The sequence below is a fragment of the Doryrhamphus excisus genome, chromosome 13, assembly GCF_030265055.1.
Source record: "Doryrhamphus excisus isolate RoL2022-K1 chromosome 13, RoL_Dexc_1.0, whole genome shotgun sequence".
Classification (NCBI taxonomy): Eukaryota; Metazoa; Chordata; class Actinopteri; order Syngnathiformes; family Syngnathidae; genus Doryrhamphus; species Doryrhamphus excisus.
Genome location: NC_080478.1, coordinates 8,707,110 through 8,735,043, shown reverse-complemented (window position 1 = coordinate 8,735,043; position 27,934 = coordinate 8,707,110). Strand labels below are relative to the sequence as shown.

At 37.9% G+C, this 27,934-nt stretch overlaps 1 protein-coding gene across 1 annotated transcript in view; it reads left to right on the top strand.

Moving 5' to 3' along the window:
- Positions 1-27,934, top strand: part of pacrg (PARK2 co-regulated) — a 252,842-nt gene that overhangs the window by 3,230 nt on the left and 221,678 nt on the right. Inside the window, exon 2 of the mRNA XM_058090715.1 lies at positions 4,773-4,898. The gene's annotated coding sequence lies outside the window, so the exon portion shown is untranslated. The remainder of the gene's footprint in view (positions 1-4,772; positions 4,899-27,934) is intronic.

The following is a 27,934-nucleotide window of genomic DNA, read 5'->3' as shown; positions in this document are numbered from 1 at the left end:
CATTCATTCATTTCAGTATGTGGAATCAAACTATGGAATGGATTGAGTAAGGACCTCAAACAATGCACAACGATGAGCCAATTCAAGAAACAATACAAGCAGTTGATGTTTGCTAAATACAAGGATGAAGAGTCTTGAACCAGTCATGATGTGCTAAATATATCACGCGATATCGCGATAAACGAGGGGTGACTGTACTTCAATAACATAAAAATAAAATCTGAGTAATAAATTCATCCAAACGGTATACAATACAATCCATATTCTTTGTTGCTCTCTGGTTCTACCATATTTTACTTATTGTGTGGAAATATGGGGTAAAACTATAAAAGCAATCTTCACTCGCTAAATGTACTGCAAAAAAGTCAGTAAGGATAATTCATAATGCCGCCTACAGAGAACATACTAACTCCTTATTTCTAAAATCACAAATACTTCAACTTGCTGATATAGTTCATCTTCAAACAGCTAAAATAATGCATAAGGCTAAAAATAACCAATTACCTAAAAATGTCTTCCAATACTTCTCTACAAGAGAGGAGAAATATGATCTCAGGGAAGAACTACATTTGAAACACTTCTATGCTAGGACTACGTTATGCTAGCCATAGCATTTCAGTATGTGGAATCAAACTATGGAATGGATTGAGTAAGGACCTCAAACAATGCACAACGATGAGCCAATTCAAGAAACAATACAAGCAGTTGATGTTTGCTAAATACAAGGATGAAGAGTCTTGAACCAGTCATGATGTGCTATATATATCACTATATTGACACTTACTATGGTACACATTATGGCATTGGATGGTCATATCACCTTGTACTTTGGTATGAGGTACATTATTAACAAAAAAAACCCTTAAACTGTATTATGGAAAGCAGGAAGTGAACAAATGTAACAGTTACTGATTGTAAAAGTACCAGATTGAGGGGTAGGCTTTAATAAGCTTTGCTTCTTCCTACTCCTTTTGGACATGTGGAACTGTGAACTGATTATGGGATGCACTCAATTGTAATCTAATGCATGTTCAAATGAAATAAAACCATTACCATTACCATCCCAGTACCGGCTTTTTAGATGATTATGACTGATCTTTCAAGGCAACAACCAAAAAGATTTAGACTCCCGTCTTTCATCAGATAAAAAAAAGTTAGTATCTTTTTCTGTTCTTTAGTAATCAGCAGTAGAACATACAGTAAGTTAGTTTCAGGAAAATATCTGTTTTCCACTAAAAAGGGTAGAACCAGCTTTTACAATCTAAACTAGGGCGGCACGGCGGTTGAGTGGTTAGCGCGCAGACCTCACAGCGAGGAGACCACGGTTCAATTCCACCCTCGGCCATCTCTGTGTGGAGTTTGCATGTTCTCCCCGTGCATGCGTGGGTTTTCTCCGGGTACTCCGGTTTCCTCCCACATTCCAAAAACATGCTAGGTTAATTGGCGACTCCAAATTGTCCATAGGTATGAATGTGAGTGTGAATGGTTGTTTGTCTATATGTGCCCTGTGATTGGCTGGCGACCAGTCCAGGGTGTACCCCGCCTCTCGCCCAAAGACAGCTGGGATAGGCTCCAGCACCCCCCGAGACCCTCGTGAGGAAAAGCGGTAGAAAATGAATGAATGAATCTAAACTATACCACGACATAAACGACCCAAAAAAGAGGTTGATTTACAAATAGAACAACATGAACTAATTAGAGTTTTCACATTTGGAACTGAACTATGTTTGCGCATGTACATACAATCCTCAAGTGTTTTTTCTCTGTCCACATACAGTAATCTCTGCTGAGCTCTTATCTAATGCACTTCTGGCACCTTGTGGTCAGTTTTATGGCTTAAAATTGCTCTGAAGTGAAATCCATTAGTAGGGAGTTGGTCATTACTTCTTTTTGCTTCTTGTGCAAAAAAAAATGTATGAGACGAGTGTTTGGGTTTTAAAAATGTCAGGGAAACCTCGTGAAGATCACCAAGACAAGTGTTGTCAATTAATCCTGTCAAAGAGAACAAACTCACACCAGCCAAGATTTTCTTTTCTGCTCGCGAGGGACAGCAAAGCTTCCACTTCTGTGTTCGCTACTCCAGACTGTCAAAGCTTGGCTGTCCTAGTTTGCTTTTTATCAATACAGAAGCAAACATGGATCATTGTTGCACTTTTGTGAAGATGTGCTGAACACAAGGTCTGCGGTTTGAGTTTCCTGGATTCGCTCAAGGTTCATGCCCTTAAGATTGTGTGTGTTCTGCAAATTGCAGCTGAGCGCTCGCACGGGTGCAACGCATTCTCACACAGGGGAAATGTGTAGGTGTCTGTACATTTTCATAAATACTTAGTTTTACAATACAATAGCAAAAAAACTTCAAAATTCTCACAATTAACATAACTTTTATGCTCGTAACATGTCTTTTTATCGTAAAAATATCTGGAATTGACATTTTTGAATAAAATTAGACTTTTTCATCTTCCTATTCAGGTTTTTTTCTTAAGACTTTTTCAATGGAAAATATACAACAAATACAACTGAATGATTAAAAGGGATCTATTTTCCCACTTTTCTGAACTATAAATGTAGTTAGAATGTTGTATTCTTGTGTTAAACAATGTCAAAGTTTCAGATAATGAGGTTTATGCATGTAGAAGTGAGCCCTGAAAGAAGTTTGGGATGGTTCAAAACACTCGGTTTCAAAAGGCGTGGTAAAACTGCCCCTTTGTGATGTCACAGAGGGGTAGACTTCCTTATATGGTTTATAGTTTGATCACACACCCATACTGCTTCCTATCACAGCAGAGTGGGCGTGCCCGGAGGCGGGCTGTGGGTGGAATTAATTAAAACAGACCGTTTTGGCAGGAAGTACAAATCCAAGGAAATACAGCTTGAATAGGTGCAGATTCTGGAGAATCTAAACAGTTTTCTGTGTGGGTTATTGTGTGTAGCTGCTCTATAGGAGACCACAACTCAATACAAAGGGTTGAAAAATTAGCACAATAGGTCCCCTTTAAATAAAATAAGTCATAAAGCTTTTTCTAATGAAAAATAGACCTTCTTTACACAATTTTTCACACATTAAAGTATGGCATTTTTCTTTCAGTAAAAATATACTTTATCTTGTAGTTTCATTAACATAATACATTTTCTTTTGTCGTTTACAAAACCAAATAACTGCCGGGTCCTCCACTTAGTACTTGGTCAAAAACACTGGCATTAATAGCTGTGGCTGGAGGCAACCTCCCTTTTAATGTTGCGAGATGCAAGATGGCAGTGGCTGCATTTGAAGCAGGGGGCCATTTGTGGCCCGCAACACATTCTTAAAATATAATTTAACATGAAAATTGTGTAATTGTACAAAAAAACTGAAATTATCTAATGGGAAAGTCATAATTTTGATCATAATGCATATTATGAGAACCAATAACATAATTTCAGTAGCATATAACAAATAAAAACATACAAATATTGTGAATAAAGTCATTATGAGAAGATAATTGACAAAATTGGAAAATAATATGACAAAGTGAAAATATGAAGACACAAGTGATATTCTAATGAGAACAAATTTTACAAAAATAAATTTGTAATATGAGAAAAAATTGCCATGAGAAGCAAACAAAACAAACTAAAGTTGTATTTTTTTTAAACACGAGGTTGGTAAAAAGGTTATAATATTATGGGAATCCAAATATATTCCAGTTAGATAGTACCATAATATCAGGACTCGTTTGGGGTGGGAAATATAATAATATCGTAAGATTACTACATTTGTTAAAAAAGTCTATCAATTGATAAAAATATTTAATTGTGATTAATTGCATGTTTGTGTTAGCGCACATTTAATCACAATTTCAGATTGAAAAAATGTCTTAGTATTGACTCTTTTTGTACAAAAAGTTGTACGATACTGATTTATTTCTCACTTTATTGGAGTAATATTGCGACATATGTTTTTTGTCTTGTATTAGTATTTTCTTAACCATGAAACGGGCAAGTTCGCTTGAGCATTTTCATCAGTGAGTCACTCTAAATGACAATCACCCTGATTTCATGATAAACCATCACCACGAGACATTCTGTTTCTATAAAGAGATGAGGCTTATCTGAAATGCAAACAAAGCTCAGCACAAATCCCGAGAATGTGCATCACTTCTGTGCACTCTCTCTCTCTTCTCTGCAAGGCTTTCTGCTAGCAAAGCGAAGTAGTGGCGCTTGGATCAGCGTGGCAATAAATAACTGTAATGCGTCTGGCTGTGAGTGCTGTCATGGCCTCCTGATCTACTGTGGCGCAGGAATGGGATGCTAATGTAGATAAATCTGTGCACTCATTACTGCAGCGGGGACTCACTTCATTAAGAACCCCCCCCCCCCCCCCCCCCCTTTGTGTTTATGTGTGTTTGTACGGCAGGTCTACGCGAGGCCTGACTTCCATATCAAATTATTATTATTATTAAGGAATGATACACTCGTAAAGTGTTTGCTTTTCCCTGCCCATGTGTGACGTCGGCGGCGTCAAAGTTGCCGTGTTATCTCGGAAGTGGATCTTTTTGGTTCCCGTCTGGTTTCCATAGTTTGTAATCTTTGGCTTTGGGCCTGACAAAAAACAACTTTTTCATGGATAAAAGCAAGATAAACTGCAGGCTTCGGGAAGAGTAAAAATACACATAAATATTTACTGGTCTGCTTGTGCCTGAAATGAAATGTTCTCATGAGTCTTGATGCTACAGGACATGTTTGCTTTTTTAAAAAGAGCCGCATTTATCGACAATATCCATTTCTTTATGCAGGAGAACTTTTCGATATGTGGCTGTTGCTAAGGAGATGCATTTTATCCAAGAGGAGACTGAGGGCGCTGCCGTAAACTGGAGACTGTGGACTATGGATCCTGCAGCATCCAGAGCTAAGGCAGCAAAGTAAGCTAACATTAGCATTTTTCTCATTCCGGTGAACAGATATGTGATCTGCTGTGGTTTACATCACTCATATACTGTAGTGCAGGGGCCCAGGAGCCTGGTTATGCTGTTTGTGTTGTGTTTAGTCATTACTTCTAAAAGAAAAAAGTGAAAACTTTACTCCAGTAACATTCCAACGCTTTCCCAATATGTTGCAGGAATGGCAATATTTTAACTCCAGCACTTTTTCCTCAAAAGTATATATTTTTTTCCTCGACAAAAGTATGCAACTTTAAGAAACAGACTGTGTATTGTCTCAAAAGGACATATTTCATTTGAAAAGATAAAATCTTGAAAAACATTGTTTCCTTTTCCCCCACATTACAACCTTATTTGTTTCTGTTTTTTCCTTTAAAAAAAAAAATTAAAAAAACATTTTGACAGCCTCTGTAAATATGGTAAAATTACAACAGTTCTTTTGAGATTATATATTTTTGAATATATTTTACATCAAATCCTACAATATAAAAAAAATTCAATGAACGTCACATTTTTCTTTTTTTTTCCTTTCAAAAAAAAAAAAACATTTTGACAGCCTCTGTTAAATATGGTAAAATTACAACAGTTCTTATGAGATTATATATATTTTATATATATATATATATATATATATTACATCTGTTTCATTTTAAAAATCCTACAATATAAAAAAAAAACATTTGACAGCCTCTGTTAAATATGGTAAAATTACAACAGTTCTTATGAGATATATATTTTTTAATATATATACATATAATAATATAAAAAAATTTCAATGAACGTTTTCTCATTCCTTTGCTAAGATTCCAATAATAAACAAATTTAAAAACAGTCCTCAAAAAAGCAATATCTGTATCAGTTTTTTTACTTCCAAAAATAAAAAACTTTTAAGAAACAACACTCTCTTCGAATAAAGAACAGTACAAACCTTATATAGTAATATATATGGTACAGTACATACAGTAATATGACGCCATTTTTCACCTTTCAGCAGTGTGTTATATGTGGGCATTTTAACACAAATCATTTTAAACCGATGTAAATGCAAATGAAATGTATGTATATGAATATTTCAGTATATTTACAGGTCTGCTTGAGCAAGGATTGTTTTTTCTACCTGTTTTTAAAATATGGCTGTGGTGTAAACATACCCTCGGTTTTTCTGTTCTTAGTCGTTTTTGTTGGCCTATTTATCTTTTGTTTTATGTCCCTCCCTCCCGCCTGCCTTGTTGCCTCCGAGCTTTTATTCTTTGCCATTTGTCCTGAGCTCCTGCGTCCTCCATGGCTGGCAGCTTCAAACTTCACTTATTTGTTGTGGATTAGTAGTAGCCTTCAGCAACACACAGCAATGTAGTCTGACAACAAAGTGTTTGAAACGAAGGGATGTACTATAAAAGGTGTGAGGTGCAGGTGTGGCACAGTGGCACATGCTTTCAATGGCTCATTAGGCAGCTTGGGGGGCGGAGGGGTCTTTTGTAGAATTAGCATACGTCCACAGGGAGGTAAGGGGCAGCCGTGGTCTCCCACATACAGAGCCATGTGAATATTGTTAATTTCTTCCATAATTAACATTTTGAAACTTTATATTCTAAGTTCATCATGCATGCACTGAACTATTCAAAACATTTTTGGTCTTGATTTTTAAGGCAAATAGTTCAGGAAAACCCCAGAATCCATGTGTCATATTAGAATATTCTTGTACGAAGTCTCAAAATACTCTGTTAATTTCTTCCTTAATTAACATTTTGAAACTTAATTTTCTAAGTTCATCATGCATGCACTGAACTATTCAAAACATTTTTGGTCTTGATTTTTAAGGCAAATAGTTCAGGGAAAACCCATAATCCATGTGTCATATTAGAATATTCTTGTACGAAGTCTCAAAATACTCTGTTAATTTCTTCCTTAATTAACATTTTGAAACTTTATATTCTAAGTTCATCATGCATGCACTGAACTATTCAAAACATTTTTGGTCTTGATTTTTAAGGCAAATAGTTCAGGGAAAACCCATAATCCATGTGTCATATTAGAATATTCTTGTACGAAGTCTCAAAATACTCTGTTAATTTCTTCCTTAATTAACATTTTGAAACTTTATATTCTAAGTTCATCATGCATGCACTGAACTATTCAAAACATTTTTGATCTTGATTTTTATGGCAAATAGTTCAGGAAAACCCCTGAATCCATGTGTCATATTAGAATATTCTTGTACGAAGTCTCAAAATACTCATAAAAAATCAAAACATCTGACCTGGGTTTTGGATAAAAAGAATTGGACTGTTGTCCAATGGTCCAAGGTCCTGTTCTCTGACGCGAGCAAATATATCTCATTTGCAAATCAGTCCTAGGGTCTGGGGGAAGACTGGAAAGGCAAAGGACCGCAGGTTCCTAAAGTCCAGTGTGATGTTTTGTCAGTCTGGAATAATTTGAGGTGCCATTTCATCTGATGGTGTTGGTCCACTCTGTTTTACCAAGGGCAGATCTTGCAGCACTTCATGCTTCATCTACTTCATATTCCAACGTGACCTAGCACCTGCCTACATCCAAAACCAAGTCCAAGTCCAAAACCACTAGTAACTGGTTTACTGACAACTGTATTACTGTGCTGGACTGGCCTGCAAGTTCACCTGACCTGAACCCCAGATCGAATTAAAGCAGTGATTCGCGCAACCAAATATCGAATACAGAGAGTAAATATTCCACAAATTCCAATTTTTTGACATAGTAGACAAAAGAAGAATGCAACTACAGAAATGTCTAATTCCTTACCTGCTCTTTAACTGAACCTGCCGCCTTTATAATCCATACATATTTAATAAAGCTAATCAATGAGCTATATTTCTGGATTCATCTCATCCATATACTTAATGGAAACCATAAGTGCAGCCGATAATTCATGCGGGCCTGCATAGTATTCACTTCCTCATCAGGCTGAGTGCTTTCCTAATGCACAGAAGAAGAAGAAGGTTGGCTGTCACTGACACATCCTGCTTGGCTTCTACATACACACACATACACACAGTGAGCAGAATGGTGGTGATTAATGGGGCGGTAAATGAGATTGTTACTGATGTGTGCTAGCGAGGTGAGCCAAGGTGTGTGTGTGTGTGTGTGTGTGTGGATGGAGAGGAGAGGTGACAAAGGCGGAATGCAAACGCCGTGAAGATGTTGTGATGCAAATTAGAAACTTTTCGCAACATTACAATTTCCAGACTGGGAAAAAATATACATGTACAACTGGCGGTATTGTAAAAGTTTGTGATAATTGATGTGATAATTAGCAGCACACCTTAGACATTTAAAAAGAATAATGAGAAACATGACAACTGAATGTAAAGAAGTCGACAAAATTACATTTACAAGCAACTGAATATGATATAATACCAACATGATCACAAATGACTTACTGTATATCTGGACATTCATGCTGAGCAAGAACACAATTGCATTGCAAAAGTCCGTTGAATTAAGTAAACTAGAAAAACACTCAAAGAGCACAGACCTCCGCCAAGTGCCATACATGCTAACACCTAATATGATATAGTGGTGCGTGTTTATATAATGGTCTACCTATGAAAAGGGCTAAAAATGCTACAATGATAATGCTAGCAATATTAACATGCTAATGTTAGCATAACATGTAGCATAATAATTCAATAGCATAATACGTATGTTTGTATAACTATGACAATGGCTAAATGCTGTTCTAATGTTAACATTCTAACAATAACAACATCTTAACATTAGCATGCTAACCCCCTCTAAAAAAGTGGTATTATATAAGTGTCTAGCAATGAAAATGGATAAAAAAATGGATATATTGTATGCTAATGTTGGCATGCTGGAATTGCTAGCATGCCAACATGTAGCATAATATGCTACAATATACATAATAATAAATATAATAAAAATGTGTCTAGTTATGAAAATTGAGAATAATACTATCATGTTTAAGTTAGCATGATGTCAATGTTAACACGCAAATATTAGCATGCTAACACCTAGCATGATAGTGCGAAGTCTTTACATGTCTAGCTTTTTAGAAAATGGCTAAAATTATACTATATTAATGTTAACATGCTAGCAATGCTAACATATTAATGTTAACATACTAGCAATGCTAACATATTAATGTTAACATGCTAGCAATGCTAACATATTAATGTTAACATGCTAGCAATGCTAACATATTAATGTTAACATGCTAGCAATGCTAACATATTAATGTTAACATGCTAGCAATGCTAACATATTAATGTTAACATGCTAGCAATGCTAACATATTAATGTTAACATGCTAGCAATGCTAACATATTAATGTTAACATGCTAACACCTACCATAATAGTGCTGGTGTTTACATATACTGTACATCTACCTATGAAAATTGTTAAAAATGTCAGTATGCTGATGCTGGAAATGCAAACAGATCAAACACATTTTGCCTACCAAAAAGTGGGAATGTCAAAAAGTGGGAATTCTTGGTATGGGGGGAAAATGGAATGAATGTCCTTAATTAGTTGAATGGTTTAATAGCATGCATGCATGTTTTTGGAATGTGGGAGGAAACCGGAGTACCCAGAGAAAACACGGGAAGAACATGCAAACTCCACACACTTCCATATCCCATTTATTAAAAATTTAATCCAAATCCTTTCAGAACTTTGAAGTTGAACACAGACAAATCAGATAGCACCGGCAAAAACATTAAAATCCACAACCCGCTAATAAGGCTACAAATGTATGTTTTTATTGACCACAAACTGAGCAGGATCATGACAAATTATGATAAATGTGAAAAATTGTGTGCATTTAGTACAAACTGATGATTGAATCATGAAAGCCGTATGTATAAAAGTCAAAAATGTCACATTAGCAAATAATAATACTGTCAAAATGACAACAAATTGAAGATGTTTCATTTTTCTCTCCACATTTCCAGCACACGCGACGCAAGAAAACAACAATAACATATGTAGAAATTGGTAGAATTAAGTTAAACATCCACACTACACACACACACACACACACAAACTTCTGAGTATATCTACATGTGTTGCTTTACAAAATATTAAAGCGGCCTTTCATGCTTCCATGTGGAAAAAGTTTGGACACCCCTGTCCTAACACACGGATGTGTCATGCTGCACATGAAGCAAGCCTTTTTAATGCATAACATGCCATTTCCATGCCATTACATCAAGGGATTCATTTGCATAATCTGCCAAGCTTCCTGCTACTTTGATGTGACATATGTACTCCATACATTTGATATAGTACACCATCTAGTGCTCGGTAGGTACAGGTAGCAGGCCTCATAACTTCTGGAATGATTTTGCACCGTATAACCGAAATTGAACTGAATTATTAATGTGTGTAATTTGGATGCACTCTCAGCTTCTCCCCTCCTGTTCTTGCATTGTATTTCCTGTTTCATTTGTTGTTGTCACAGCGCCTCTCAGTAATCTGCAGGATTGCGCACAACAAATGTCTTCAATCTGCTATCTAATAGCGGCTCAAACAATAACGTAGCCGCGGATTACGGAGACGTTGCTCCGCTCCAAAATGGCAGCTCTGCCAATCTGCTTCACAGTCGGGGGGGAAAAACAGAATAGAATTAGTTTTAATCACGCAAACTGTTCCTTTTTTCCATGGAATAAATGCTGCATAGTCACAACCCGCTGTGTTTTTTCCCCCCTACCATCCATTATTTCCGCCGTACATTTGACACTCACAATGGACTCCCTGAGTGACGGACTTATCAAACTGAAAATGAACCACGGCCATTCATGCATAATACATTTCATATTGGAAATGAATGGTACAGTATGTTATCTACAGCGCATTTGGAACATTGCAACCTGTGCAATATGGGCCATGCACAGACACAACTGTCACTCATTGTCGTGTTAACTGTCGGAATATGGCTGCAATTTGTGATGACATCGTGCTTGCGCATGTTTTCTTTACATTACAAAAACATGCCTGCTAGGTTAATTGGCGACTCTATATGTCTATATGTGACGTGTGATTGGCTGGTGACCAGTCCAGGGTGTACCCCGCCTCTCGCCTGAAGACGGCTGGGATAGGCTCCAGCATGCCCACGACCCTAGTTTAATTTTTCTTTTTAAACTTAATTTTTATTTTTCTGCACAAAATAACATGAAAAATAAATAAACAAATCAAGAATAAAGAAAATCAATCAGTAATAAATAAATATAATAATAATAATAAAACGGCAAATAATAAAAACTTAAGAAACCACATATAGTTGGTGGGTAGACAAATAATTTTTTTCAGATTAAAATGAACAAAGCATTATTAGAGCCCTGTAGACATGACAAAACACAACTATAGTCACATTTATACTTTTTTTATTTACAACATATTGCGCAACTGCAGGGTCTTGAGACACATGCTAACTCGCTAACTAGAGAGCTAGCGACCTCTACGGTAGCCTTAAAGTTATTTCCTTTAAACTTAAATAGCCAAAAACGGACCCCTTCCACACGGATAGGGAGGATAACTATTAACAGTTATTTAACCTTTAACATGAACATTAATCAAACGTAATAATTTTTTCTGGGTACATGATACCATACAGCATCCATATCAAATTTGCGTGGGCTGCACTAACATTAAACTTTCATATCAAGGCGGGGGCCTCAAACTAGTGTCCTGTGGGCCATATTTGGCCCGCGGGCCGTGTGTTTGAGACCCCTGGTTTAGACCGTGGTGAGTCAGGTTACTTTTACCCTACTGTTGTTGCAATAGTTGCAACAACAACGCAATAAAGTTATCGGTTTGACAAAAAATATTGTGCATTTCATACACAGTAAATACACATACAGTGTATAAAAGATGCAATTCAAACGCTTGTGTGGAAAAAGTCAAATCTCTTCATCTGAACAAATTGAGGAAATGAATCAAAGCATAAAGCTGTCTATGCCCTCTGACCCAACCAGTTCCTGTGAACTATTTTGTTTCAGTTTGATATGGCCGACTTGCAAGCCCAAAGAAAAGATTGAATAGTCTGACTGATTCTCTGACTTGACTCCAAATAAATCTATATGTCCTCCCTTTTGCCCTTCTCATGCATTTCACAATTTTCTCATGGAACAGCCGAGCCAATAAAAGCCAGTCTTCATAAGTCTTAAGGGGAAGGAGAGGCTAAGTTTGGGGAAATTGCAGCATGGAAAAGGCAATATATGCCTTGGAGATAAGAGAGAGCGGAGGGACTGGGCCAGGATATTGCCTGCTTAAGGCTCTGATTTCCACTCTGGATATAAAGGCAGGTGCTAACTTGGCAGCACGCACTGTATAACTATATGGTTGCTAATTGAACATTTACATAAAGTGATTGGCGCTTGGTAAGTTGACAGGTGCAATGATAAGTCACCTCCCCCTTGCGCCAAAGTAAGATTGTCACCAGGCGGCGGAGCCTCCGAGGTATCATGTCTTCATGTGTCAGCTTCGTCTCTCCTCCCATCCGTCCACCTGTCCATGTGTCTCGCCTCGTGACGCATCCGACATGACATGCTGCAAACGTGCACAATCAATATAATGTCAAAATACTTTAACCAATTGCTTCCTCCATCTGTATGTGTGTGTATATTGCATGGTTAACAGATGGAGGCATTACAGTATTTTTATATTTTATATATTTTTTGGTTGTATTTTTAGAATAAGCCATGGACCAATAGTAAGAGTTGCAGGCAACCAGCCTTTTAGAGTTCTAAAAGAGTAAAACTGTACATTTTTTTTATACATGTTTATGACCTTGTCACAAAGAATTCCATGGAGACCACCTTATATAAAATATTGAAATATTAAATACAGCATCTTAATAGGATTCAGGTCAGGACTTTGACTAGGCCACTCCAAAGTCTTGATGTTTGCTGAATACAAGGATGAAGAGTCTTGAACCAGTCATGATGTGCTATATATATCACTATATTGACACTTACTATGGTACACATTATGTCATTGGATGGTCATATCACCTCGTACTTCGGTACGAGGTACATTATTAAAAAAACCTTAAACTGTATTGTGGAAAGCAGGAAGTGAACAAATGTAACAGTTACTGATTGTAAAAGTACCAGATGGAGGGGTAGGATTTAATAAGCTTTGCTTCTTCCTACTCCTTTTGGACATGTGGAACTGTGAACTGATTATGGGATGCACTCAATTGTAATCTGATGAATGTTCAAATGAAATCAAACCATTACCATTACTCACAATAATATCAATAATGCTTCAGATGCTAATGAGTAGATATAAATCGGATGATAAAAACAAAAAATCTGGTAAACTATGATGCCCTCTAAACTGATATGTACATGCGTATCTGCTTGTCTATCTTTGCCACACAGGCTGGATGACAAGAGGGTTCACTCTCCATATCACTCTCTGTAGAGGCGGGGCTACTCTCTACTAGCGACTCGCATTTAGTCTCATGAGCCAGCGTACGCTAACATGAATGATTGCAAGAAAGCGATACTTTTTAAGGTGAATGCAGCCATTACCATTACCATTACAAACAATGGATCTGTCGCGGTTGCGTACTGATCCCATACGTGCCATTCACACTTAGTCTGGTTGGCGCTTGCGAGAGCAGATGTTCATGCGATAACTAGCCTTGTATACAGGAAGTTCTTGTAAACAATAGCTGTATTTTTCTGGAGCCGCGCCGCACGGAGCTGGGGTTATGTTGGAGTCATGAACACTGACCTTAAGTGAGACCAGCAGTTCTTTGGGTGATAATGTGGGGTCTTTTGTGACCTTTGTCAACAAGTTAGTCACTTGATTTTAATGAGATTCCGGACTGAATACTTGAACTCCAGGGAACCCGAGCTGAGCTGAGTTTGTGGCCCCTGAATTATCTTAATAGAGCGAAAGAGTATATAGCATAATAGTGTAATAGTAATAGAGTTGGCTAGTCACCTGACTGTGTGGCCAACATGCTAACCACTTGGCCACCTTTCGGCCCCAGTTACATTGAATATAACAATAATAATATTGTTATATAATAATATAAAATTATATAATATAATATATTGACTCCGGTTTCCTCCCACATTCCAAAAACATGCTAGGTTAATTGGCGACTCCAAATTGTCCATAGGTATGAATGTGAGTGTGAATGGTTGTTTGTCTATATGTGCCCTGTGATTGGCTGGCGACCAGTCCAGGGTGTACCCCGCCTCTTGCCCGAAGACAGCTGGGATAGGCTCCAGCACCCCCCGCGACCCTCGTGAGGAAAAGCGGTAGAAAATGAATGAATGAATATAATATATTGTTATATAATAATAATAATAATTCTTTGGGTGATAATGTGGGGTCTTTTGTGACCTCTTGGATGAGTTATCAGTACGCGCTTGAGGTCATTTTGGTTAGCCGACCACTCCAGGGAAGGTTCACCACTGTTCCATGTTTTTGCCATTTGTGGATAGCTCTCACCGTGGTTTGCTTGAGTCCCAAAGTGACTTTATAACCAAAATGGCTTCTCCAGAGTGATAGACTACTACCACTACTTTCTTTTAAAAGACTTTCACCTTTTTGTGTGCAGCATTTCATACACACGGTTCTTACAAACGTGTATCCATAGACTAGTTGGTGTTTTAAAATCTACTCACTAGACCCAATTAGGTCCCGGTCACATTCTGTACATACATATATACATCAGTTCCCATCACTTCCATATTATTTATGTTCAAGGAAGCGGAAGGTTTTATCATCAGTTCTTGGTGTGTCCCCCCCAAGTTAATATGCATTTATTCAATGCTGTGTTTACACAAGCGGTCCAGGTTAAGTGACGTGCCGAGAGGAATGACTTTGTCTTCCCTTTATCCAAAGAGAATTGGATTCATCACCCGCTGCTTAATGGTTGCAGTCCAGCTTTTGAGGATGACGCCCTATTTGACACATTGTGGCATGTTTATCTCAACGTTTGCTTACACACGTAAAGCCTGAATAGACAAGCGAGCCACAGGGATCCGAGTGAGGAGGAGGAAAATATCTTTGTAGATTATCCTATTGCCTTTTTGCGTTTTTAAACAGCCGTAAAGCTTAAAGCTTTATAGAACACATTTCTTTGCTCTGCATTATAAAGCGCTGTAATAGAAACCCGGCTGGTATTGACAATAGGATGGAGTGTTTTTTTTATTTTTTTATTGGAGAACCCGGAATGACAGGAAGGTCATTTTAAAGATTTGATGTATTGTAGCTACACATGTGTCAGCGCTCATTTGCCTGCTTCTTTAGTATTCATCTGTGTCACACTTTATTGGGCTCTCACTAGCAAATTCTAAAACCCAGGAAATGGGTTTGTGAGCTGCAGTTTTAACATTACGTGACAATTCAACAGCAAAAAAACCAAAATGATCAAATATCCGTAGCTCCCTGACCTGTATTGAGAGCTCTGTATTTAATTTTTTTTTTAACAAAGCTATCCTCTGTTAAGTGGACTCATCTAGCTAGAGGCAAGTCAGAAGCGAAATCACATACTAATCACATGCATATTACTGTTTTTATAATTTTTATAATAGTGAAGGACCAATCCCAAAGACATATTTATATGTTATACGTTGTTTTGCATGAGAGACAAAAGGAGGCGTTGACACACTAATGAATGTCACTTTTCAAACACTTATAAGCTATAAAGATGTGCCACAAAGTACATTTGATAAGAGCTCAATTGTGAATTTGAATGGGGAAAAAAACCATACATGACAGCAAGGAGGAGGTGGAAGAATGTGGAGGAGTGTAGCGTGCACAAGGTTATGCATTGTAGGGGAATTTTAACGCCTGCATTGATGTAAAAACTAGTTTTGTGTTTGTTGAAATATTTGAGCTCTCACAAAGGCAAAATATTTGTGGCAAATTTAGTGAAAGTTATGCTTCACAAAAACTTTCTCCTTTTTTTAGTTGGGAACTGATATTTTGCTGAAATTTACCCATTTTCTACTGCTGATCACTAAATAAAAAAGGTAGAAATAAACTTTTTTCTATGAAATATGAGTCTAATGTAACATACAACTACAATACAGTCATAATCATCAAAAATGGTTGGTATTGAGAGAGACAGCTTTTGAAAAATGGCTCGGATTGATCGAGTTAATCACAATTAATCACCATTCATTACCATTCATCACCACACTGTGTGAAAAATTTAAATTTTTACTGTATTTTAACGTTCAGTTCCAAATGTGAAAATTGTAAATAGTTCATGGTGTTATATATGTAAGTAAATATTTTGATGTAAAACACTTTTTTTGTTGTTTATGTTGTGGTCTAGTGAAGTGAAAGATATGCTAGAAATGTATTTTTCACGAAAGGCTAAAAAGCTTTTTTTTTAGTTGGGAACTGATATTTTCCTGAAACTTACCGATGAAATACTTTTTGTTACGCACTTTTTTTCTGATGAAAGATGGGAATCTGATCGTTCTTTTTGGAGGTTCCATCTTTATATAGTCATGGAACACAATACTCGGTACATCGTCTAATGATCTAATTGCCTCGTGAATGGGAATGTCCGGGATTGAATGAGTTAATGCTACTTTAGGAATAAACTCACTCAGCTATCAAACAAGCGTCGCAGGCTGATTAATGATCATGAATAGTGGCATGTGGTGACATTAATAGCTGATGAGGCCATGTTTTGTTTTCATTGTAAAACCAGTTTCTCATTAAAAAGAAGACTGTAATTCCTCGTTTATTACACCATTTATTGGTTCCAGAAGTGAATTTCTGTGAGTAGGAGTCCCTTTTTTTAAATTGAATATTTTCATAGATCATATAAAATGTGTTTATGACATTCTAGGTGCGGGTTAACATCGGAAGTGTATAACATCCCTATAGTCACCACTCGGATTAACCAATAAATACGTGGACATGATTAAATAAACCATGTGTGTTGCTATAATACGTTCAGCAGGGGAGATGAGTGGTGGGCAGACAGTAAGTGACTTTGGGGGTTCCGAGTGGAATGGCATAGATTAGGACTGCATTTAGTGTATTCGATCAGCAAATGTGCAAATTCACCCGAAAAATGTTAATGTCAGGAATCATACAGAACATTATTATTAATAATGTGTAGGTTGTGATGGCCATGCATGCATCAAGTGTACTAATTGGATCGGAATGCAGAAACACAGCCACACATTACACGGTACACCCAACATTACTGCATTGTATGTTCTATGATAGTAACTCATGGAATCGTACGCATCATCTTTTCATTCATTGATTGTCTAACAATACAACGTGTTTTACAAGCAGGTGCTCGTGTCGGCCTGGTTTTTCATAAAATTTAACATGCTCGTAAAAGTGATTTTATTGTGATCATTAGGAGCGGATTAGAAGACGTTTACGGGGACGTCAATGTTGGCTTCAGTAGTATGTTGTTAAAAAAATTATTTCATGCATGAAAACAATGCAATCCTGTCCAGTCATAATTTTTGTTCATAAAATACAGTAAAAAATTTAATTTTCACACTTCAGTAACAACAAAAAAAGTGTTTTGCATCAAAATATTTACTTACATATATAACACCATGAACTATTTACAATTTTCACATTTGGAACTGAACGTTAAAATACAGTAAAAATTTAAATTTTTCACACAGTGTGGTGATGAATGGTAATGAATGATGATTAATTGTGATTAACTCGATCAATCCCAGCCATTTTTCAAAAGCTGTCTCTTTCAGTACCAACCATTTTTGATGATTATGACTGTGTTGTAGGGATATATTAGATTATACTCTCATATTTCACAGAAAAAAGTTTATTTCTACCTTTTTTATTTAGTGATCAGCAGTAGAACATAGGTAAGTTTCAGCAAAATATCAGTTCCCAACTAAAACAAAGGAGAAAAAAGTTTTTTGTGATGCATTTCCACACCGAGATGGCCGAGGGTGGAATTGTCTGTGCCTGTGAGGCCTGCGCACTAACCACTCGACCGCCGTGCCGCCGGCATTTCAAGCATAACTTTCACTAAATTTGCCACAAATATTTTGCCTTTGTGAGAGCTGAAATATTTCAACAACTTTTCCACAACAAACACAAAACTGGATAGTTTTTACATCAAATACAAATAAACATCATTAATCATTTACAGTTTTCACATTTATAAATAATCTGTGTGTGTGCATGTGTTAAATTTTCCCTACATTGCTTGCCTTCTGCACGCTACACTCCTCCATTCTCTTCCACTTCCTCCTTGCTGCTGAGTGTGTTTGTACAATGCAAACCATTAATCAATGAAAAACTAATTACTGTATATACAAAACAATGTTTTTTAATTGAAATAATTATGAGTGCCTACTACAGTCATTCTTGTGCCTGTTGTGTGATAATTCAAACCTGCAATAAAAGCTTGTTTTTACGATTTAAATCTGGTGCTTGTGTGTCTCAATGAACATTACAGTAACAGTGCTGACACCTCGTGACCAGTGCAGACTACAACATATCATCAGTGTTTTTGAATGCATCTTCGGAATGTAATTTAGTTCATTTAGCCAGTTTTATGCTTGAAAATGCCCGAGGCAGAAAATGTTTGAATAATTATAAGTTCTGTTCAACCACAAAGGGATGACTGTAAATACAAAAATAATGCACTGAATTTTTTTTTTTAAATGAACAAATTATATACCCCCCTCAATCTTTTCTACCTCATAAAAATGGTACGCTAAATTACTTACCGACAATTAACTCCAAAGTCCCGCCCATGCCCTGGAAAAGATGTTATGCTTGAAGACAGCCATGTTTTTCAACCAATCTTGGGTCAAATTTTCCAGGCGTGCTTGTGACCCCCACCATATTTGTGGTGATTGGTACAGACACCTGAGTGTTTCAGTGGGTGTTTTGTAGAGCTGCTGTGTGAGAAATTTCAAGTCTGCTATAAAAGGTCGTTCCTAATGTAATGTCAGTGAGTATTTACCTCTAAAATCAATGAGCGTTTCACGGATTCAGCTCCTTTGCTTCCACCCCCCCGTGGAGCGCATGAGGCTATTTGTATTTTCTCCCTGTTTGCATATACAGTCGGGGTGATTTGTGAGTGGGTGTATGCGTTTAGCATGCAGGAACATGTTGATATGTGTGTTCTACCTGCTTTCGCCAAACCCCCTGCCATTATGCTAATTATGTATTCCGGGCTACCATGGCAAATTCTTCCATATTCATCAACATTTTCATCTTTCCTTGCTGTGTCTTGGATGCCAATTCAATTATACATGTGCACACAAACATGTCACGCATACTGAGTGTTTTTCAAACGTTTACATTTTGGGGAACGCACTGCAGCCGCCTCATCCCTTGGCGGGTTTTTGAAACTGTGCCAAACAGAAGGAATGTATTTTGTTCTCAGGCCATTAGCCTCCAGTCCATTTCTTTCCGTCTCCTCCTGTTGGTGGCACGGTCAATAGTTAATTAAATCCTTGATCCGGCGGGGGGAGTGGAGCAATTCCTCACGGGATGGACCATTTTGACGAGAAATAGTGGGAAATCACAAGTGTTACTAATGATGCATTAAAGCACCTGAACAGAACAGCGGCGTCATTTAATGACATCACTAACATCTGCTTTAATATCAAAAAGTCTTTCTGCCATTTTTCCCCCACATTGCTAATTGATGTTGTACTGCTGAGACTATCAATCCACGCAAATTATGCTGCAGTAAAATATGCATGCAAGAATTTTCCCTTTTCGTCATAACAAATGGCACAAGTCTTTGTAGTGAAGGAATGAATAAAAACAGGACAGCAAACACTTATTACCACCAAAACTGGAAGCAAATTGCATTCATCATATGTCTTGTTTAGAGCACCACTTATTGTATTTAGTAACAGATGTGTCATGTCAACACCAAAAATAGAGTGAATGTATTAGCTGGAAAAAAACAGTTTCCCATATGTTTGCTGGAATACTAATTCACTATTTTATTACAAGAAGCATAAAGCAATTTTTCATGAATTAATATTATTACAATTTGCCCTAAATCAGCACTGGAACAACTTAGGTTTCATTCATTCATTCATTTTCTACCGCTTATTCCTCACGAGGGTCGCGGGGGGTGCTGGAGCCTATCCCAGCTGTCTTCGGGCGAGAGGCGGGGTACACCCTGGACTGGTCGCCAGCCAATCACAGGGCACATATAGACAAACAACCATTCACACTCACATTCATACCTATGGACAATTTGGAGTCACCAATTAACCTAGCATGTTTTTGGAATGTGGGAGGAAACCGGAGTAACTTAGGTTTTATAGGAAAATATTTTATATATATATCTGTTTTAATGAATACTCTTTTTGAATATATATATTTATTAAACACTATATAAAATGTAATAAATCTGTTTATTTTCTTCCCTTACTACTAAATATATTAGATTTTATGTTTTTGCTTCCATTTGATGCTCAAACATACTACTACTACTACTACTACTACTACTACTACTGGTGGCCAGAAATATTTCAGTATGGAACAGAGCAAAATTTGTTCTCAATCAGAAATCAATAAAAAGATGGTTTGATGATAATAAATTGTCCTTGAACCTAAGTAAAACTAAAATCATGCTGTTTGGTAACAGCAGAAATGACATGCACCAGCAAATACAAATAGACGGTGTGGACATTGTAGGAGTGAATGAAAATACATTTCTGGGGATCACAATAGATGAAAATATGAGCTGGAAACCTCATATTACAAATATACAACATAAGGTGGCCAGAAATATTTCAGTATTGAACAAAGCAACATTTGTTCTCAATCAGAAATCACTCCACACTCTTTATTGCTCTCTGGTTCTACCATATCTTACTTATTGTGTGGAAATATGGGCTGATAACTATAAAAGCAATCTTCACTCGCTAAATGTACTGCAAAAAAGGTCAGTAAGGATAATTCATATGCCGCCTACAGAGAACATACTAACTCCTTATTTCTAAAATCACAAATACTTCAACTTGCTGATATAGTTCATCTTCAAACAGCTAAAAATAATACATAAGGCTAAAAACAACCAATTACCTAAAAATGTCATCCAATACTTCTCTACAAGAGAGGAGAAATATGATCTCAGGGAAGAACTACATTTGAAACACTTCTATGCTAGGACTACGTTATGCTAGCCATAGCATTTCAGTATGTGGAATCAAACTATGGAATGGATTGAGTAAGGACCTCAAACAATGCACAACGATGAGCCAATTCAAGAAACAATACAAGCAGTTGATGTTTGCTAAATACAAGGATGAAGAGTCTTGAACCAGTCATGATGTGCTATATATATCACTATATTGACACTTACTATGGTACCCATTATGGCATTGGATGGTCAAAAAAAACCTTAAACTATATTAGGAAAGCAGGAAGTGAACAAATGTAGCAGTTACTGATTGTAAAAGCACCAGATAGAGGGGTAGGATTTAATAAGCTTTGCTTCTTCCTACTCCTTTTGGACATGTGGAACTGTGAACTGATTATGGGATGCATTCAATTGTAATCTGATGCATGTTCAAATGAAATAAACCCATTACCATTACCATTACTCATAATAATATCAATAATGCTTCAGATGCTAATGAGTAGATATAAAAACAAAAAAACTGGTCAACTATGATTCCCTCTAAATTGACATATACATGTATGCGTATCTGCTTTGTCTATCTTTGCCACACAGGCTGGATGACAAGAGGGTTCACTCTCCATATCAGTTTTAGAGTGGAATGAACGGAGGCGGGGCTACTCGCTACTAGCGACTAGCATTTAGCCTCGTGAGCCAGAGTAGGCTAACATGAATGACTGCACGAAAGCGATACTTTTTAAGGTGAATGCAACAGCCACCGAGTGGGAATATTACAGTTTTAAATTAAGTCAGTGCATGAACACTGATGACCAACATGGGGGGGGGGGGGACCTGGAGGTGCACGGGCAGCGGAGCGTTCGTCCCGTATGTAGATAAGCGTTTGATTGACAAATATAAACTAAACAGTGCAAACCTGAATTAGATCTTCCAACTAAAACTAATAAAAAATGGTTTAAGAAAATGTTACAGATAATATGGAATATTGACAATTTATATTTTTCCAGAAATATTTGGTTGAACTCCAAATTGTATGACTTTTGGGACATTTTTGGGTCCACGTTTCCCTCAGTTATTTTGCTTCTCCCCTCACAAACAATTGTGTTGTTGTTCATTTAGTTGCAATTAGATTGTACGGTACACCTTGCTGTCTCTGTTGTTTGGATCCAACTAACAGAAAGCCGTAATGACATCTGGATGCTTCCTGAACTTGTGTCTGACCGTGGAGTTCTCCTGCAAACTTCCCCTAGTTGCATTCCATTACATTTGTTTTAATTAGGTGTATTTAAATAGCTCCCAGCAATAATTAGCCATCCACAGCATCTCAGTGGAAACGAGGCTTTTTCCTCGTTGTTGTTGTTTTTCCATCTGCAGCTAGTTCAGCCAGGGTGCTGTGCCAAATTACATCCACACTCTTCATCTTCTCCCCCCCCCCAACATCTCCAGAGGGAGCAGGTCCACCTCTGCTAGCCGCCTGTGTGACAACAAACAGGCCCACAGAGTGCAAATAGAGTAATGTGATTGAGACGTGAGAGGAGAAACAGATGGAAAAGGTGTAGGGAAAACGTGAAAGGAAAAAGGAGGGAGGGGGTACGATGGTCTTTGAAGTGCTCTAGGGGTTTCTTCTCTTTATTGTCTCTCTTAATGAGATTTTCATGTTGTGTATTTTTTTTTACACTAGTCCTCCTTCATGGCCTTCCGATGGATCACTTTTTTTTTTTTTTGCGCTGCAACGCTGCATGTTAATTTAATTATAAGCATCTGCTTTGCGAGGAAAAAAGAGGACTAATTAACTGATAGGGGCTTGAACATCAGGTCATAGCCCCCTCCCCTCCAACCAAGGGGGAGACCATGTTGCTTATATGGACTGGTGTTCAGGCTGCTTAGACCAAAAGGACAATATTGACGTAAAACCGTCTGTTCATTCATTTTCTATCGCTTATCCTCACAAGGATAGCGGGGGTGCTGGAGCCTATCCCAGCTGTCTTTGGGCGAGAGGCGGGGTACACCCTGGACTGGTGGCCAGCCAATCACAGGGCACATATAGACAAACAACCATTCACACTCACATTCATACCTATGGACAATTTGGAGTCACCAATTAACCTAGCATGTTTTTGGAATGTGGGAGGAAACCGGAGTACCCGGAGAAAACCCACGCATGCACGGGGAGAACATGCAAACTCCACACAGAGATGGCCGAGGGTGGAATTGAACCCTGGTCTCCTAGCTGTGAGGTCTGCGTGATAGCCACTCGACCACCGTGCAGCCCAAGTGGAAAGATATTGTTCAAAACAGTACTTAACACAGGGGTGTCCAATTTTTTTTCTCATTTTTACAGTTTATTTTACATTTTCCCAATATTTCAACTTCTTTATGAAATAATACTGTAAAAATAAAATGGTTGGCACAATGTGGAGGAAGATGACGTTACCAAAGTGAGAGGAAAGTAAACAGTTTTTCATCAAAGCTACCAAAGGTGCCAACCTGGAATAGAAGGTAACTACTAGGTAAAACTACTTTTTTACTGCTTAGCAGGGGCGTATTTAGTCATGTGGGGGGCCGAAGTAAACACAGTCCTTCACATCCGTGTACTGTGCTGACAAAATATTTCATTCATTCATTCATTTTCTACCGCTTATCCTCACGAGGGTTATGGTTGGTGCTGGAGCCTATCCCAGCTGTCTTCGGGCGAGAGGCGGGGTACACCCTGGACTGGTGGCCAGCCAATCACAGGGCACATATAGACAAACAACCATTCACACTCACATTCATACCTATGGACAATTTGGAGTCGCCAATTAACCTAGCATGTTTTTGGAATGTGGGAGGAAACCGGAGTACCCAGAAAAAACCCACACATGCACAAGGAGAACATGCAAACTTCACACAGAGATGCCAGAGGGTGGAATCGAACTCGGGTCTCCTAGCTGTGTTGCATGTGTGCAAACCACTCGGTCCGCCGTGCAGCCCCTTTTCTAAAATATATTTGTATATTTTTTATGTTGATTTTAGGAACTATTGTGTCCTTGCTTGCATCATAGTTGAGGGGGCTTAAGCAGTAATGTAGTAGTACTACAATGTGCAGGTACTAACTGCAGCTGAGTACTGAGTCCTGAACCGCATGCATGTATTCGTATGGATTTTGTCATCCAACCGACCCTGGGGAGAACATGCAAACTCGACACAGAGATGGCCGAGGGTGGAATCGAACTTGGGTCTCCTTGCTATGTAGTCTGCCCGCTAACCACCGTGCAGCCTATCAATCCCAAACCAGTTTAGGTGATGGAAAAGGAACTATTTTATGTGGTCACACTCCAAATTATTTACTTCAATACTAGTAGGACTTCAGTCAATATCGATTGTGCACGGATTCCAAAACAAACTAATCTTCGTTTTGTTTCAAAAGGGTTGTTGAGGCGTTCATACACCTGCAAAAATGTGCTAAAATCAACTGATTTTCCCCTCCCACTTGATGAGACACCATTAGCCATAATCATAAGTCCAAGTCATAATCAAGGCGTCATATATAAACAACCCACCGTTTTTCAGAAGCTATTTCAATGCAAACATGGCACTTTGGAGAGCCAGCAGCATCTCCGCGGGCGTCTTTTCCAACAAACGATGCATCGTGCGTTAAAAGACTTTAAAAGATTTCCTTTCTGCACACTCAGCGCTCCCATCACTTTGAAAGGAAAAAACATGCCTGGCAGTGGGCTAGATTCTTTCCTTTCTAACAAAACACTTTTGCAAAGACAAGATTGATCATCGTCGGTACGGCAAATAAACGACCTCCACTTCTACGGTTTGCATGTCCAAACTTCCATTCCAGCGACTAATCTTTAAACTTCTGACCTCATTTAAAAAAAAAATCTATGACTGAAATCGCAATTAGCTACAGTCTGTCCTCACCGCCTCGAGGGAGACAGGAGTCCCCTGCGAGCGAAGACAGCAGACAAAACAATAACAAACTGTGCCACAATATGTCACACTTAATGGGTGTGATGTTTTAATGAGGAGCATTGGGATAGTAAAGAAAAAGTGTGTATGGGGTGGGGGGGGGGTCATCATGACCGGCCTCACCGTCTCCAAGGTTGTGCTATTAACGCCTGATGACGAGATGAAGAGTGATAGTGGAGGAGGACGAAGCGCTCCAAGGCCTTGTTTCCTGATGTGGTCACATGAGCAGGGGAAGGAGGAGAGTAATGAGTGACAGCAGAGGTGACTGGACTGTCGACTTGACTGACGGACTCTCTGCAACTGTCTGGCTTCTCCCTTGTGCATGTCTGTCATTCACAGCGGACGTTTTATATTAGAATAAACAAGATTATATGTTAGCTTGGTGGAAACAAGCCAGGAACAGCAGGGTCGCTTGGATGACAATATCCATATGAATACATGCATGTGGCTCAGGACTCATTTCATTTAGCTGCAGTTAGTACCTGCACATTGTAGTACTACTACATTACTGCTTAAGCCCCCTCAACTATGATGTTCCTAAAAGTTCCTAAAATCAACATAAAAAATATACAAATATATTTTAGAAAAGGGGCTGCACGGTTGCCCCAGTGGTTTGCACACATGCAACACAGCTAGGAGACCCGAGTTCGATTCCACCCTCTGGCATCTCTGTGTGGAGTTTGCATGTTCTCCTCGTGCATTTGTGAGTTTTCTCCGGTTTCCTCCCACATTCCAAAAACATGCTAGGTTAATTAGCGACTCCAAATTGTCCATAGGTATGAATGTGAGTGTGAATGGTTGTTTGTCTATATGTGCCCTGTGATTGGCTGGCGATCAGTCCAGGGTGTACCCCGCCTCTCGCCCAAAGACAGCTGGGATAGGCTCCAGCACCCCACGCGACTCTTGAGAGGAAAAAGTGGTAGAAAATGAATGAATGCTTGAAATGCATCACAAAAAACATTTTTCTCCTTTGTTTTAGTTGGGAACTGATATTTTGCTGAAACTTAACGATGTTCTACTGCTGATCACTAAATAAAAAGGAGTTTGCATGTTCTCCTCGAGTACTCCGGTTTCCTCCCACATTCCAAAAACATGCTAGGTTCATTAGTGACTCCAAATTGTCCATAGCTATGAATGTGAGTGTGAATGGTTGTTTGTCTATATGTGCCCTGTGATTGGCTGGCGACCAGTCCAGCCCGAAGACAGCTGGGATAGGCTCCAGCACCCCACTCGAGCCTCGTGAGGATAAGCGGTAGAATTAATTTTAGAAAAGGTGATAGGCCGCTTCATGTAACATAATACCTGAGAGGCTACTTAAATTAGTGTTGCCAAAAAGAGGCAAAAATCCAAAGAAAAAGCAAAACATATGCACATAGTTGATCCTCTCACACAAGTTGAGTTGAAGTAAAAATTGTGGACATCATACAAAACAGTGATTTAAATTCCCAACTCAGCATCTTTTACGTCTAGTATGAGATGTTAATATCTAAGCTACTTCATGGACACAGACCCCCCAGGGTCACCCCACCATGGGTCAAAGCAAAAGAGCAATCTTTGGTGTCGTGTTTTTGAGAGGATCCAACATGACCGGGGAAAACTTTTCCATCCAGTTAAAACCAAGCTAGCACCGCAAAAACTTCTGACTTTCCTCTGCTATTAAAAGAAAGCAATTGATTGGGTTTATTGTCAAACACCACTGTGCTGGAATTAAGCTTCTTTTTCTGTAAACAGAACAAAAGTCTAAAAAAAAAAAAAAAAAAAAAAAAAAAGGAAGGGGAAGGGCCACGAGTGGGGTCTGGCTGAGCGAGCAAGCTAATTAACTTGAAAAACCATAAAGATGTAAATGTGCTACAGTGAAGGTCTAATTAAAGCCACTGGGATGTTAAGGACCAAATTTCACATGAGGAAGAAGAAGAATATTCGTGGGGCTATGACAGCTTAGAATTGGAGGGAAAATGCTGCATTTCACTAAGAAAACAAGGTTCCATGTAATACGAAAGCCCTGCAACTCATGCGGTCTTAGCGGGGCTGCATAATGAGCTAGCACGTCTCTGCAGTTAATTGTGTTAAATGTGTGTGTAATGATGCTTTGGTTTAATTATTGAGCATGTAACACTGTTGATCTCGTTATATCAAGTCCTGGTGGCATGTTGATGATTACGTTCATATGTATGCATGTTACTGCGTAGGCAAATATGTTTATGTTGATGCTCCTCTCGCTGGCTAACTCAAGTCAACATAAGCAGTTGTCAACATAACCAAAACGGGCATATTTTTAATTTAATTTTATTTTTTAAATAAATTTTAATTTTTAATTAATTTAATTTAATTTAAATTTTAATGTAATTAATTAATTTTAATTATTATTATTATTACTTTTTTTCTTCTGGTTTCATATGGTTTTCTGTGGATATGTATGTTGCGCTACTTGGAGACAGCAAAGCAGTTTTTTATTGGCCCTCGGCAAATTCTAAAAATACAAAAAAAGTAAAAAAAAATTTAAAAAAGTAAAAAAAAATCATTTAGCCATTGTAATATTATTAGAGAGAATTCTTATTAAATATTAAATTATTATTAATAATATGAAATATTATTAAAAGAGAGAATTATGGAAAAGTTAAAAATGGTACAATGTCAAGTGTTTTTTCCAGCAAAGCAGTTTTTATTGCCCTCGGCAAATTCTAAAAATACAAAAAAAAAAATTGGAAAAAGTAAAAAAAAATTTTTACCAGTCGTAATCTTATGAAAAAAAAAACAGAATTATGAAAAAGTTAAAAATGGTACACTGTCAACTATTTGACCTTTGAACAGATTATTTCCAGTATTCCATTATTATTATTATTATTATTATTTCGGATGGGGATTTTTATTTTTCCAAATCCAAAGAAATTGGAGGGCTATTTTTAAATGTTAGTCCATCTTGGATGCAAACTAAAAAAAAAGCTTATGTTAACCAGCTGCTAC